This window comes from Ictidomys tridecemlineatus, chromosome 2 (assembly GCF_052094955.1).
Source record: "Ictidomys tridecemlineatus isolate mIctTri1 chromosome 2, mIctTri1.hap1, whole genome shotgun sequence".
Classification (NCBI taxonomy): domain Eukaryota; kingdom Metazoa; phylum Chordata; class Mammalia; order Rodentia; family Sciuridae; genus Ictidomys; species Ictidomys tridecemlineatus.
Window position 1 is genome coordinate 96,659,473 of NC_135478.1, and position 16,119 is coordinate 96,675,591.

Genomic DNA, 16,119 nt, shown 5'->3' on the forward strand with positions numbered 1-16,119 from the left:
GCGTTATCTTGTTGGGTTGTATTATATAGAAATATGGGATCAGAAATTAGTAAAAAAACAAACTGAAAGAGTGTTAAGTAAATTGTTAGAGGAAGAAGGCATCTCAGTAAAATCAAGAACAGTCAGGGCATACGTTAATACAATACAAAAATGTAGCCCATAGCTTTTTAAGGAGGAGTTGTTAAATAAATCACAATGGAACCATCATGGTGAAGATTTAAAAAGAATAGAAAAGAAAAGCCCAGGGACTCTGCCAGTTGGCACATTGCCATTGTGGACGTTGGTATCTTGTTTACTTAGTCCAAAGCCTTCAGTTCAGACAAAGGTAGAGGAAGGAGAAGACATATTGATTCAAGTAAAAGAGAAGGTCTCTCAAGTTAGTCAGAAAGAGGAAAAGATTCAAGTAAAAGAGAAGGTCTTTCGAGCTAGTCAGATAGAGGAAGAAAGCTTAGAGCAGAAAAAGCCATCAGGGGGAACATTACAACAGGAGACTGCTACTAACACCTTTCTATCACCAGAGGGCGAAAGTGTCCAACCAACAGCGCCACCTCCATATGCTGGGAGGCCCCCAACCCTTGCAATTGATAGTTGGGATCCTGAGACAGGATCTCAAATATTAACATGCCCTGTATTTGAGGCAGGAGGGCAGCGAGTTCACCATGCTTTAAATTTCAAAACAGTGAAGCAGCTAAAAGAGGCTGTAACAACCTATGGTACTCAAGCACCCTTCACTGTAAGCAATGTCAAATCCATTAACAACTTGAACATGACGCCAGCAGATTGCTCTAATATGTGTAAAGCTGTGCTAAATGGAGGACAATACCTATTATGGAAGGTTGCCAATGAGGAATTTTGCAAGGAGACGGCTAGGTGAAATGCAGCAGGTGGTTATCCTCAGAGAAATCTAGATATGTTGTTAGGAAAAGGACCTTATGAGGATCAGCAGCAACAAATTGCATATGGGGCCCCAGCACAGTAGGTTTTATCTCGGGCTACTTTCTTTTTCTTGGGAAAAAAAACAGTATTCATAAAGTAGGGGATGGGGGGGAGGAAGATGGCGGCAATTATGCCAACACTCAGCACCCACCCCCACCCACCCTTCATAGGCCTCTCAGAAAAGTGTCTCAGGACACTCTGATCTTGGATCCATCTCCTCCAGACCTCCAGGGTCTTGTTTTTCCCTGTTTTCTTCTCACCCTCCTCCTCACCTTTCTAAGGGCTCTTTCCCATCAGCATTTCAACAAACTGAAGTCATTCCCATATTAAGGAGAATCAAACCCTCAGATTCTTCACTGGTCAATCCCTTTTCCAAACTTTTCAAGCCTCTTTCCCTGAATAGCCCAACTCTCTCTTCAATCTGCCACTGTCTGCTTTGTCCCCAATCACCCCACTAAAACAGTTCCTTGGCGTCGGCAAAGCCCCCATGTTGTCCAACCCCAGATCTATTTCCAGTGTTTATTTTAATGGGTCCCATGGACTCTGCTGTTGCTGACAATGTCTTCCTTCCTGAAGCAATTTTCTCCTTGGTCTTCCTCTTTTCCAAGGATTTCTTCCCACCAGTGTTTCTGGTCCCTTCTTCTCTGCTTGCTGGCTCTCACCCTGCACCACATCCATTCCCTTCAATATCTGCTTGAAGCTCAGTCTCTGATGCTTGTCTTCTTCTATCTAAAGTAAGTATCTTGCACACGTTAAAGTGCATAAACATCACTTTATGAAACTTTTTGAAAATGCGTGTTTGTATTAGTCAACCTTTTCACTGCTCTGACCAAAAGACCTGGCAAGAACCATTTTAGAGGAGGAAAAGTTGATTTGGCACTCATGGCTTCAGAGGTCTCCATCCACAGACAGCTGGTTCCATTGCTCTGGGTCCAGGATGAGGCAGGACATCATGGGGGATGGGTGTGAGGAGGAAAGCAGCTCAGGACACGGAACCAGGAAGAAGAGAAAGAGAGAGAGAGAGAGAGAGAGAGAGAGAGAGAGAGAGAGAGAGAGAGAGAGAGAGAGAAAAGCATGTATCCAGGCCAGCCCTGGGATCAGGGCCATTGCCTCAAGTTCTGCCCTGATTATCCCTTTTTCCCGTTACTGAGTGACCATGGTCCTTCAGTGGATGAAGACTGCATTTTAGATGTCAGTACATCTGGTAAGCCTGAACAATCACAGAGGAGTATATATGGCATGAATGGATCTCAAATTGGTCCCAAGTTAAATATTTTAGAAATAGGACAAGAGCCCAAGCACCATTATTTATATATAAAAAAAAACACCAACTATGTACCATATATTTTCTATGTGTTTTAGGACATTTGCCATTATATTAATATGGATAGACATGGAACAGAAGGTGGGGCAGGAAAGAAGCGGTGAGCAGGGGGAAGCTCTTCCCACCTCCTGGTCCACAGGGAAGTGTGTGGTTGGATCCCCTTGGAGCCTTCACCCAGGCACTTTGTAAATAGGTGATAAGTGAATGAAAGAAGACTCAGAGATTTTCCAAGTAGATGATTCGTGTTTGAGATTATCTGGTCTTTGTAGAGTAACTGGGACGGAATTTAACTTCTCATTTAATACAATCTTTAAAAAAAAAAAAGGAAAATTACATGAGACAAATTCTCAGGGCTTGGGTAACAGAAAGCCCAGGTTGAGAGAAGAGAGCTTGAGTTGGGAGATGGTCAAATTGCCAACAAATTGACCTCAGCTTCCAACAGGAGGTCACCTTCTTGCATCAACTCATATTGAAATTGTTGTGAAATGGTCACATAAACAGGATTAATCTCTTTCAGAAAATAAAGATAACACACAAGTAATATTTGCACCTCGTGTTTAAGCAAAGCCCATGCAGAATCTGTGATTCTTGGGGAACTATATAAGGTTCTACTGAAAGGCAGGGTTGTACACAGCATCTGCCATTGTCTTAGACTTCCACAGTGGGGATACAATGTTACATTTGGATTTGATTAATCATTTTTTTGCCACCTCCTGAGCATCTCCACACCCATTATTGCTATTAACATTTTAATTATAAGGGTAAAATATCCACATTTGGGACTGGCATTGAAGAAGTATCATTTTGCTATTCCATGATTAAGGATTATGAATTTTCCCTTGGCATGAAGCTGAGACCATTATGATTTCAATTACTATTTGCTACATCACCCCAAAAGCCTGTCCCTTAACACTGAGTTCTAAAAGATATAAAATAAGGTACCCAAATCCTGTGGCACAGCTTCTGGGTTTATTCCTCAGTGTGGCAGATACCTCAGACCTTGTTTCAAAGCAAGGTCCACCTGCAAACCTGTCCAGTCATACAGTCTCTGTCCCCGTCCAGGAGAAGATGAGCTGTAAATGGAAAAACCCAGCCAGGTCCACATGGGAGGTGGCTGCAGGACCAGTGAGAATGGTGAAGCAGGTTCTTTTGTGACAAAGCAGTAACTTCTCAACAAGAAAGAAGAAAACATTGTAAGGAAACAGACTCCTCTTTCCGGGACTCTAGGAGTCAAAGTCACAGGGCCTTTGGATAACAACCATACTCCTAGATAAAAAGGGGAGCCCAAGGTAAACACAGTGAATTTTAAATGGTGAATTAGGTGAGGATTCAAAAATATGCCAGCCCTGTAGGAGCAGGCAGACCCCAGTGGGAAGCAAGGCTGGGCCAGGGTGAGCAACTGAACTATGACTCAGTTTGAGCAATGACTGACAGGCCTTCCCTGGTATTGATCCTAGAGATGAGTCATTCCCTGAGAACCCTGCCACACAAAGCAGGTTTATTGTCTCCCTCTGATCAAAGGACATGAGTCACCTAATCTTTCTTAATTGTTAGCAGAGAGGATGCTCCAACTAATTGCAAACCTCAGGGTCCCATAGATCAAATGCAAAGTCTAAAAATAAAATTCCTACACAAAGTGAAGCAACCTTGTCTAGGCCACTCTGGTTTATATGATTTTACACCTCTGTGTGCTCATTGAGCTGTCTGTAAAAGAATCCACCAGAGGGGAATTGTTCGTCAAGACAAGGAGAAAGTGTGCATTTTTCCAAGCATCAGACATCAAGTATTCATTTCACATGCAAGCTTAAGTGATCAGCTGTCATTCAGATCCAACAGAATGTAGTCAGAAAGACATGTGTCTAGAGCAACTTCAGATGGAGCTGGAGTCAAGTTTCTAACAGCTGCTGGTGTGCTCTGCTGCTTGGTGGCTTCAACTCTGAAAAGGAAGAGCAATTGGAATTCAAAAAAGTCATGCTCCCAGTCATGCTCAGAGGGCAGCCAGGTACTAGAAGCAGAGAGTGTCTTATTTATCTGGAGACTTCTGTTAGGTAGCGTGGACATGATGCTCAATGCTCATCAACTCATTACTCAGGAAAGTGAGAAATAAGTTGGATGCAAATAAGAAGGAAAATTTCTGAAAACATTGGGGAGGTGGAATCTAGTTAGGGATCTGTCACTCTCTACCAGATCCCTAAATGGTATGACTTTGTCCATCCGAGCTGTTGAGGAACCTCTGTCTTGTGGGGACTGAGTCACGTGGTCTATGAACCTTGACTTGCTGCCATTGTTACTACAGCCCAGGTCAGAGATGGCATGGGGAGCTACCTGTGGGGTGATAACTGTGGACTCCAAGCAGACCAAATGAACAGGAAAGGACTCCACCTGGAAGGACTCTCAATAGAAAGTGCTGTTTTGATTTGGAGGAGATAGAGGTAAGTAATTGAGTGACCCTGGTTCCAAAGGGCACCAGCTACAGATTTAGAAGGCATGTTTTGAGAGAGAAAGCTACCTGGTGACACTCCTCCAGCCCACGTGTTCTTTCTGGGTATACAAATGCTTTCATTTTCTATTTTATCTTCATTTCCAGCATCCAATTCCACACCACCTCATATCTTTCTTGAATGGTATGAGGGGAAAGCGCTTTCCACCTGGCCTGTCTAGATGATTGTGAGTGGGAGTGACTTGGTGCATTTCCTCTTCCACACCTCAGTTTTCTTCCTGCTCTGGTTGCTAAGGCATAGTGCCACCTGCCTACACTCTCATGCCCTTGAGGTCCTTGCCCTTTCTGCTTGTCTTCTCTTTGTGGTCACAGGGTTTGGTATTCTGGCCTGCAAAACAGCTTTCTTTGTTTCCATCTCAAGGAGAGGGGGTTTTTAGTCTACTGGACAATTAAAATAAGACTATCTTATTTTTTAAATCTATTTTCCTTCTGCAAAATAAAGTCTATAGAAGCTAGGTTTTCTTTTTTTTTTAATCTCCTTACATTTTTTATCTCCTTACAGTGATTGAACCTATGTATGGAGGACAGTGTGATATCTCAGTACATATAGGTGGTGTGTAATGATGGGATTGGAATAATTGGTACATGTGTCACCTCAGACATTGGTCATTTCTGTGTTTCAGGAACATTCCAGATCCTCTCCAGTGGCTATTTTGAAATACAATTACTTGTGATTGCTGTACTGTGCTATGGACCTCAGATGCCTTCCCCCACCCAGCTGAACTCCTGTGCCCATTAATCTCTCTCTCTCTCTCTCTCTCTCTCTCTCTCTCTCTCTCTCTTCTTCACTCCCTTTCCAGTCCCTGGAAACCATTCATTTCCATGAGGTTGACTTTTTTAGCTTTCGTATATAAGTGGGAACATCTGGCCTTGTTCTCCATGCTTGGCTTATTTCATTTAAAATATTATCTCCCGGGGGCTGGGATGTGGCTCAAGCGGTAGCGCGCTCGCCTAGCATGCGTGCGGCCCGGGTTCGATCCTCAGCACCACATACCAACAAAGATGTTGTGTCCGCCGAGAACTAAGAAAAAAAAAATAAATAAATGTTAAAATTCTCTCTCTCTCTCTCTCTCTCTCTCTCTCTCTGTCCCCGTCTCTCACTCTCTCTTTAAAAAAAAAAAAAATAAATAAAAAATAAAATATTATCTCCCAAGCTCATCCATGTTGGCACAAATGACAAGATTTCATTCTTTTTTAATGACCAACTGATATTCCACTGTGCATATACACAGGATGTTCTTGCTCCCTTCATCCATCAGTGGACATCCAAGTTGATTTCACATCTTGGCAATTGTGAACAATGCTTCGGTAAACCTGGGCCTGCAAGTGTCTCTCTGACATGTCATTTCCCTTCCAACACACCCCGTGGTGGAGTGGCTGGCCATACAGTGGTGATATTTCTAGCTTTTTTGAGAAGCTCCACACAGTTCTCCATAATTAAGTCTAGAATGGGCCTATGAAACAGTTTTTCTGCTTCTAAAGACTCTGAGTTTCTGAGTTAGATTGTTGACTTCAAAGGATGAGTTTCTTTTAATACCTTTAGAATGGTATATTTTCCAAAATTGTCCCTATAACTTCTTCCACCTGACATATTCTCCTCACAATTTGGTTTGAAAGCTCCTTTGCCTGAGGACTCTGTCTTCCACTCCCTTGAACTGGGGGCCCACTTTCTGGCTGATTCATGGCCTGTGACTTCTATGGACACATCATGAAGGCTTCCCCCTGGATCTCCAGGCACACCTTCACTCTGAAGCCACCGTGCCATGAGGGAGTCCTAGCTCCACAGAGAGGTTTGAGCAGAGATCATGAGGCCTGCTGAGCATCCCTTGAGCTTGGACACCAGTTGCCAGCATTGGGTTGTTTGTGGTGGAAGTGAACCCTATGGCTGCCACAGGAGATGCTGGGCACAGCAGAGGACTATCTTTCAAGCATTGCAGAGTATTCCACTTAAGCAAAATAAAAGATTAATATCACTCACTTACTGCCCCCCCAACACATACACACACACACACACACACACACACACACACCTGCATGTGTGTGCGTTAAGGTGTTTGGACATATTTCAGTGGACAACCTTCACCTGGGTGTTTGTGTTTCAGAAGGTGAAGGAAAGAGGAGAAGAGAGGTACATTTTCCTCAGCTAAATGCCAGCTTTTAAGACTCTGTCTATATTTAGAAGCTAGACTACCCATCATTTCTGTGGAAACATGGGGTGGTTCTGTTTATACCTTTGTTTCCTAACATGAATATTCCAGAAGAAATAGGGTGTGTTTACACCAGAGCTGCAGCCTGGGGCCATGTGAAGCCTGGTGCTCCTCATGAGTTCTGGGTGAGAGGCAGTGTGGGGTAGTGGTGGTGACCATAGAAGCCAGGCCCAGATTTCACTCACTCAAATCCCGGCCATGACATACCCTAGTGCTGTGACCTTGTGTTGATTCCCTAATCAGCTTCCATTACTTGCAAACTGGGTATCCTGGAAGCAGCTGCTTCACAGAAGCATTAGGAAGATGGATTGAGCTAATATGGCCATGCCCTGAGAAGAGGTCTCAGTGTCTGATATGCAGTGATGGCACCTTCGAGGCTTGTCCATCTATGACAGCAGCTACAGAAAGAGATCCCTGGGGAGTGGGGAAGTATTGACATCTTCTCTGTGGCTATCTTCCTCTAGTGCTCTTCAGAATAAGACAAGTAACAAATGTTGCAAATCTTAGGTGAAAAATTAGTTACAAGGAGTGGGGGAGGGGTTACAAATAATTTGTGTAAGTTGATACAGCAGGAATGGGAGCCGTTTATTGTAGGACAACAGAGCTATTTATACATTTTGCACAGCTTATCTTAATTAGCATAAACTAGATACATCAGTCAACCAATAAGGAATCTCCACACTTAATGGCTCACTTTTGTTACTTCTCAAACCACTCCCTCTGGCATTTTGCCAGGCACCATCCAAACTTGTTTAGAATTCTAACATTTCTCTGCAAAATACCAGGTGTTATTTTGACTTGTTTACAGACTCTAACAAAGGAGGACCTGGAAAACCTTAAAAATACCAAGCAAGGGATGTGGCTACCAAGGGGACATGGATGAGACGGTCACATGCCAAGCCACGTTAAGTAATATGATTACTTTATTTCTATGCTTGTGGGGGAAATAAATGCAAAGGGTGCAGAGCTTGAAATCCTGACTCTGCCCCTCGTAGAGACTGCACCATGGAGGAGGAGGGATGCTCACCTTTTAGAGGCTGAGACCAAGACACTGGTTTTATAAGGTATCAGAATTGGCAAGTTTTCTTTTATACCTCAGTTGACCCCAAATTTCTTCTAGCCCCTGGATGACTCCAAGTATTCTTTGTGATCATCAGGGGAAAAGGGGCTTTTTGTTCCCTAGAAATATAACTTTGAAATAAAGTTTAATATTCATTTGGAAAGAGGTCAATGTACTCTCAAAAACAAACCTTTGAAAACAAGGGGGGGGGGTCCATCCCCAGTGTTTGCTCAAAAGAAAAGAAGGAGTGTGACTTTGACAATCTTTAAGGGGAATGATGTCTGTTTGGAGGAGAGAAGCATCTGGGATAATTTATCAATTAGCTTTTTAAACAAATCAACAGATTCATTTTGGAAATTCTCACACCAGGGTCCTCTGTGGTTGGGGCATGGTAGGCACTCACCAGGAGTTTGTCAGTAAATAACAATGGCTAACGTCACTCCTGATGCCAAGCGTTCAGTATGTACAGAGCCCTTGCTGTGTATGGGAGTCCTGCTGCGGATCTGCTGTCCACCTCTCTGGACAGGCGTGGGTGTCCAGTCTGCTGTGAGCAGAGAGGGGCTAGAATAGGGGGCAGAGCAGATGCGGCCGCAGGGCCGCAGGTGAGCCTTCCTGAGCTGAAGTTTGCTTCCTCAGTGCAGAAGTGAGGACTCGCTGGGCAGCTGGAAAACAGACCTAAGAGGAAAGCGCCTGGATTCATGTCACAGGACACTCAGTGTTCTTGAGGGTCAGCTGAGGCCTGGAGACTGTGGACTAGCAGATAATATCCTCCTGGGATATCTTCCTGCAGGCTTGACAGTCCTGGAGTCTGTGGATGACATAGCAGAGAGAGAAGGGGGCTAGGGACCCCAGGGTCTTTGTGTGCAGATAATTAAAGAGAATTGCCCAGGAGACCCATACCATACGGAGGGGAGGGGAAGCTCACCCAGGAGCGGTTTATGGACAGGAGGACAGGAGGGGCGGAAAGGGAGGGACTGAATGAGGTGGGAGGGCAGGTTTCCCAGGGAGGCCTTAGAGGCTGACTCCAGGGGAGCTATGGCAACAGCACACTGAACAGGCCCAGCAGGCAGGGTGAGGGGTGGCCTTCAGGTTCCCAGCCTGCACAGAGCCAAAGGTCCCTGATCTTCTCCTGCCCTCCTCAGGGGCATGGCCTCCTGTGTCCAGGGGGGAGGAACACCAGCCCTTCCAGGGTCGCTTAGCAGTGTTCATGTTTAACTCTTTCCTTTCATTGGGAATGAATCTACGGTGTGAAATATATTGTCCCTATGTTTATATACTTTAAAGATCTAGCTGTATATATGTGGGATCTTATGAACTGCTATGTAAACTGTGATTTCACTCCTCCAAGCTTGTGTAAAATTGTCTGTAAAACAGACTGTAGTAATACCCTCATCATAGAGATAGCATCAGGAGGAACCTAGATCATGTTTGCTAAGAAGATTCATATAAAATGCCCAGTCCCTCCAGTTGGTGTCTCGAGTTTTGATGTCAAGGTGAATTAGCTGCAAATCAATAGTACTTTCATTTTCCTGTAGGCTCCATTTCCTAAATAAATTGGCACCATGGAAGAGTATCATTAACTAAATTATAGCTGTGAAATAATGTGATCCTTGATGTTTTATGACTAATTAGAGTGGCATCTAATATTTCTAGTTATTCAAATAAAGTGGTATTGTATGAGCACTTCTTATCACACAATGGCTAAAACGACTTGTCTCAAATATGAATGAAATACAACTTTACAGAAATGGGATCTTTTCTGCCCCCTTACTGGTTCACCTGAGATCTGTTCTTTTGGACAAATTCATGGCAGTGACCTTGGGCTGGGAGCACCTCTCTGGAACCAGAAAGGCAGAGCAGAGATGAGAACTGATAGAGGCTTTTTCCGGTGTCTTAAGGGGAGAAGAGAACATTGAGAATGAGGGGGCCGAGGAAGGGGTGATGTAGTTGGGAACCAGAGAGGTGCAGGGAGCTAAGAACCCTTTCCAGAGACCCCTGGGTCCTCAGCCAAGTGGCCAATGCGGAAATCCACCATGTCCCTGCTGCATGGACGAACACAAGGGTACTGCAGGAGGTTAACTAGGCTGGACACGGAGGCCAAGTGCCATGGATTCCGCTAGCTAGAGTGGCCACACTCACAGAGATGGGAAGTGGGTAGGTGGGACTCAGGGCTGGGTGGTGGGAGACGGGCAGCTGATTTTCAGGGGTGTGCAGCTTTAGTTCTGCAAGACTGAGGAGCCCTAGGGGTAGGTGGTGGGGGTGCCCTTGGTGGTAATGCTCTCCACGCCACCCAACCATACACTCCAATGGCTACGCTGGTGAATGGGCATTATGCATTTTATCAACATTACATTAAAAACCAAAAGACTTGTCATAGTAATGAGTCACCGAGACAGTCTCTAATGGCCTCCCCCTTCAGAGGAAACAAGCTGGGGAGGAAGGAGGGAAGGAAGGAAGGAAGGAAGGAAGGAGGGAGGGAAGGAAGGAAGGAAGGAAGGAAGGAAGGAGGGAGGGAAGGAAGGAAGGAAGGAAGGAAGGAAGGAAGGAAGGAAGGGAGGGAGGGAAGAAGGAGGAAAGGAAGGAAGAAAAGCAGGGATGAAGGAAGGGAGGAAGGAAGGAAGGAAGGAAGGAAGGAAGGAAGGAAGGAAGGAAAGCAGGAAGGAAAAAAGGAAGGAGGGAAAGAAGGAAGGGAGGGAGGGAGAGTGGGTGGGAACAGGATTGGGTTCAGTGCCTTGCAAGGGGCCTCAGCCAGAGCCTCAGACATAAGGCTGCCTCCCCCCAGGGCCTTGGGACCTGCTGTCCCTTGTCTTGTCCTGTCCTTCTCCTCTCTCACACCTGGCCGCTGTCTCCTCCCAGAGCTCAGCTCAGGCTTCAGCTCCTCCAGCTTCTCCTTTCCTGGATGAGACTCCACCCATAGGGGTCCTCTGTCCCATAGGTGGTAAGTTCACCCATCTGCTGACTCCTTGCTCTGTGCCTATTTCTGCCACTGGACTGCAATCGCCATCAGGGTGGCGGCACTCTTTGTTTCTGCTCAGTTCCTGGAAGACAGAGCTCATCAGAGTACTGAGTCCTTAGTGCTCCCTGACTAGGTGTCTCCTGAGTGACAGGAAGGAGGGGAGAGAAAAGCAGGTGGAGGTGTGGCCAGGCCTTGTGTCTTGTTAAAGCTGGAGGCCAAGGCCTGAGGAGTCTCAGCAGCACTCTGGGTCCACAGGAGAACCAAGCTCAGAGCCAAGGCCAGGCCAGCTCCTGAGACACCTCACGGGAACCGTCAGCTCCTGGGGAGCAGAACGCATGTCCCAGGGTGGTTTCTCCTGGAAGCTGGGGCACTGCTGCGGGAGCTTCTGTTGAGACGGTGCTCAAGATAATGCCCTGTTCCTGGGTCCACCAGCGTAGCTTATGTCTCCGGGGAGTTGTCACAGCAAGGACAGCAAGTTCCATCACTGGAGGAGAAAGCCAGGACACAAATGTATTTAAAAGCATTCCCAACACCTCAAATGCAGGAATCACACGTTGCTGTGCCTGTTGGTTATTTATAGTCTTAACTCTCCTTCCTTCAAAGTAGACACTGCACATCTTTGTAGTGATGTCCAGCATGGCTAGGTCCTGCGACTTTCTTATCTGTGGGTTCTCTTCTCATCTAAATCATCAGCACCTGGGTTTATTGTCCTTGGACACTGTTCTCTGGTAACACTCCGCAGGACAGGGTGCTGAGCTTGTGGCATCAAAGGGTGAGGCAACTGCTGAGCTTGGATTAAAACACTTTCATGGAGCACTCAAGAATCTGATAGAATTACTATTTCGTCTCTGCTCATGGTCGAAGAGTACTGTCAGTTTTAAACCAAAACAATCCAGACTGATAGAAATGTAAATGTAAATCACAAACCTCATGCAAAAGAGGAGCTGAGGTTGTAAATGATTTTACTGTTTTTCTATTAGTGCATTATTGCTGTACGTAATATTGGAGCTCATGTTGATGTAATCATAAAAGCCTGTTCCTTGTTTTAGAGTAAATGCTTTCAGTTCTCTCCATCCGGCATGATGTTGGTTTTGGGTTTGTTGTGTCTATATCCCTTGCAATGATGAGATATTTCCTCATACTCCTAGTTTCTAGGTGTTTTAACATGGATAGGTGCTGGATTTTGTCAAAGGCTTTTTTTCTGCGTCTATTGAGAAAATCATATGATTCTTGTCCTTAATTCTATTTATACGGTGAACGACATGTATTGATTTGTGTCTATTGAACCAACCTTCCTTACCAGGAATGGAACCCACTTGATCATGTTGTGCTATCTTCTTCCTTTTTTTTTTTTTTTTAGAGAGAGAGAGAGAAGAGAGAGAGAGAGAGAGAGAGAGAGAGAGAGAGAGAGAGAGAGAGAGAGAGAAGAGACAGAGAATTTTTTTTTAATATTTATTTTTCAGTTTTTGGTGGACACAACATCTTTATTTTTATTTTTTTATGTGGTGCTGAGGGTCGAACCCAGCGCCTCATGCAGGCCAGGCGAGCATGTTACTTCTTGATCCACATCCCCAGCCCTGTGCTATCTTCTTAATGTGCTTTTGAACACAGTTTGCCAATATTCTATTAAGGGATTTGCATTCAATACAGATATTAGTCTATAGTGTTCTCTCTTTTTTTTCCTTGATGTGAATTTTTGCCTGATTTGAAGTATCAGGGTGACTCTGGCTTCACAGAATAAATTTGGGAATGTTCCCTCCCTATTTCATAGGATAATTTGAGGAGAATTGACACCAGTTTTTCTTTAAGAGTCTGGTTTAAGAGCCAGATGTGGTGGAAAAATGCCTGTAATCACAACAGCTTTGGGAGGCTGAGGCAGGAGGATCACAAATTGATGCCAGGTTCAGTAACTCAGTGAGGCCCTAAGCAACCTAACAAGACTTTGACCCAAAATAAAAACAACAAAAAAAATATTTTTAAAAGATCTGGGATGTAGCTTTGTGGTAAAACCCTGGCTTCAACCCCCAGTATCTACATAAATAAGTGGTCTCTTAGATCTTAGTTGAGAATCCAACTGGACCTGGACATTTTTTGTTGAAAGGCTTTTAACTGCTGCTTCAATTTAATTGCTTGACATTGGTCTGTTTAGGTTTGCTATATCCTCATGGTCAATTTGGTCAGGTCATATGTTCTACAGATTTTCAATATCTTCTAGATTTTTCAGCTTATTGGAGTATAAAGTTTCAAAATAACTCTGAGTGAGCCTCTGGATTTCAAACTGCTATCAACTTTCCTCTTAGAACTGCCTTCATACTGTCCCAGAGATTTGTTAAGTTATATTTCTGTTTTCACTTTTCCAAGAATTTTTACTTTACCCCTGATTTTTTCTATAATCAATTCCTCATTTAAAAGAGTATTATTTAATATCCAGGAGTTAAAATGGTTTCTGTATTTTGTCTTGTCATTGATTTCTAATTCCATTCTATTCTAGGATGCAAGGAATTATTTATTTTTTGTATCTGATAAGACTTGCTTTGTGTCTAATATATGGTCTATTTAAGAGCAGTTCCATATGATGTTTAGAGGAAAGCACATTCAGAATGGAATATTCTATAGACATCTGTTAGGTCCATTTGATTAAGAGAACTTTTTAGTTCTGATGAGAGTTTACATAGTTTATGATTTATACAGTGGTGAAATAAGTGTTCTGAAATCACCCTGTATTATTGTTTTGTAGTCTATTTGATTCTTTATGTTGAGTAGGGTGTGTTTTATGTATGTAGATGTACTTGTGTTTAGGGTACAAATATTTACAATGATCACATCTTATTTTTGGATGATTCATTTAACCAGCACAAAGTGAAATTCTTGTCCTATTCTGAATAATTTCAGTATAAATTCTTAGTGGTCAGATGTGAGAGTAGCTATCCCTGCTTGCTTTTGTTCCCTATTTGTATGGCACAATTTTTTTCACCCTTTTACCTTCAGTCCATGAATGTGTTGTCTGTAAAGTGAGTCTCCTGCACCAACATGTGCTCCTCTGTAAGCCCCTTTATGAGGTATAGTGTTGGGTACCTGAGGTTCCCTACATGGGCTGCATGGGTTTATCCTCAGGAAATGCCTTCTGTGGACCTGTGCATTGCAATGAGAATTGAGTGAACTGGCAACCCTGGGATGTCCAGCTGTGGATCCTCCCTGAGGTGCTGGAGCCTGCATCTGAGCTCCTACTGCTGAATCACTGACCACCTGCTCACCTTGCTGCCACTTGTCCGCAGAATGTAATCTAAGCACTCGGTGGCTCTCTGCAACTGTGGGTCCTGTGGGTTCAGGCTCTCTGTGGGACATCTGTGGCAAAGGGGCTCCAACCTGGCTGCTGCAGTTCACAGGGCTTTACCCTTCACAATGACAGAGAGAGGGTGTCCGTTGTTGACCTGTCTTTGCCTAAATCAGATAGAGGCTCTCTGGTCAGCTGGCTTTTGCTGCTTCATCTCTGGGCTATGGAGAGACCGAGGGTGGCTACCTAGGTCTGCCTCACCATCTTCCCCAGTTGGTTGTAAATATTTTAAACAACATCTTAGGAACCTACATACACCCCAATATGGTGCAATTACTTCACCCCTATATGCATTAAGCAGATCCCTCCTGAAACACACCAATAGCAATGGGATTCAGATTTATGGGCCCTCTGGGGAGGTGGTGAAGTGCAAGAGTCACTGGACACAGGGTGCAGGTGCTCCGGATTTGGATGTTCTCCTTGGCTCTCACTGGTTGTGAGACCTTAGGCAAGTTAACACCATGGAGCATCTGCTCCCTCATCTCTGAAATCCGAAGCTCATTATATCTTTCACACAGGGTTGGGAAGAGCAAAAGAGACTTCCATGCAAGTTAGCAGGAGGGTCCTCTTCATGCGATGCTAATGCTAAAATAAAATAGGCTACCCTTTCCCTTAGAACTGTGCATGGGGTAGCCATTCCTTCTAAAGCTCAAAGTTCCCGTGGGCTCTTTCATATACTAGATGTGCATTGCAGAGGAAAGTGTTCTCCTGAAAACATTTTTAGAAAATTGTGTTGTTTACTGGCATGATTCAGTCCATTAATTACTAAAGGCAGAAAGCTCGACATGATCACACCCTGGATTCATGCCACAAGCCCTCTGGGTGGCCCCCACGCATGGCTTACTTCCCTAAACTCTGTGAGTCCAATTGACCTCATGAGGTTTAAATCGGTTTTTCTCTGTATTCTTAGGTACCAAGGAGGTGGGGCCTGGTCACACCATGCACAGAGGAGCCTCCAGCAAGAGTGTTCCAGGTGAGTAGAGATGTTTCCATTACTGCCCAACTGGCCTGCCTTTAATTAAGAGCAGTCTCCATTACAAGTGGGGACAGAGGGTAAAATTCCATTAGGAGGATAAACCAGCTGATGCACTGCTTCTAGGCCCAGTGGAGAGCTTTCTTTCCATGAGTTCATAATTGAAAGCTGACTGCACTATCTTCTTTAATCAGGAGAACCCAGTCATTGGCCTGATAATTAAAGAAATGGCACAATTGCTGAGATTGAGAAGACCATTCCCACAGTCTCAGCCAGAACGTGGTGACCAGTGCTCCCTCATAAGTACACAGAGTGTCCTGCACTGGGGAAGGGATGGGCTCAGTTGGGAAGCAGAGCAGAGTTTCTCTGATCAGAGGAAACAGGTCCTGATGACCCTGCGGTCCAGTGAGTCCCTGGGTGGGAGAGAGACCTGGGGTTTGGGTCCTGCACTGCTGTAAGTGCAGTCTCTGAGTCTCAGCAGGACCTGGCTTTTACCTGCCTCCATTGGTGCCCTTCATTCAATCCAGGGGTGTTGATTGGGTGCCAACCTTGTGCCTTGCAGACAATGCTGCACAGTGACTGGGGGATGGAGGGACAAGAGCTGGCCTTTCAGGAGAGGTGGCTCTGGGCTGAGTTTGAGCTCCATCTCGGGGGAGCTCCGGGTGCTTGCATTGCTGGGCAGGAAGGGTCCATCCAGGCTGCTGGGGACACAGGTTGGGGCTGAGTGTGATGATGACCCCAGATGTCCACCACAGCCTGGGACTACACACAGGAGCTGGGCCTGCCTCCCATTCCTCCCCCTGGCCTGGACCATGGCCCTCTTGGTGTG

The 16,119-nt window shown here is 44.9% G+C and overlaps 1 long non-coding RNA gene across 1 annotated transcript in view; it reads left to right on the forward strand.

The window, feature by feature from the left end:
- LOC144375272 (uncharacterized) overlaps positions 1–15,313 on the forward strand; it is a 159,989-nt gene extending 144,676 nt beyond the window's left edge. Inside the window, exons 5-6 of the long non-coding RNA XR_013434890.1 lie at positions 4,557–4,692; positions 15,228–15,313. This is a non-coding gene — a long non-coding RNA (uncharacterized LOC144375272). The remainder of the gene's footprint in view (positions 1–4,556; positions 4,693–15,227) is intronic.
- Positions 15,314–16,119: the final 806 nt, after the last annotated feature.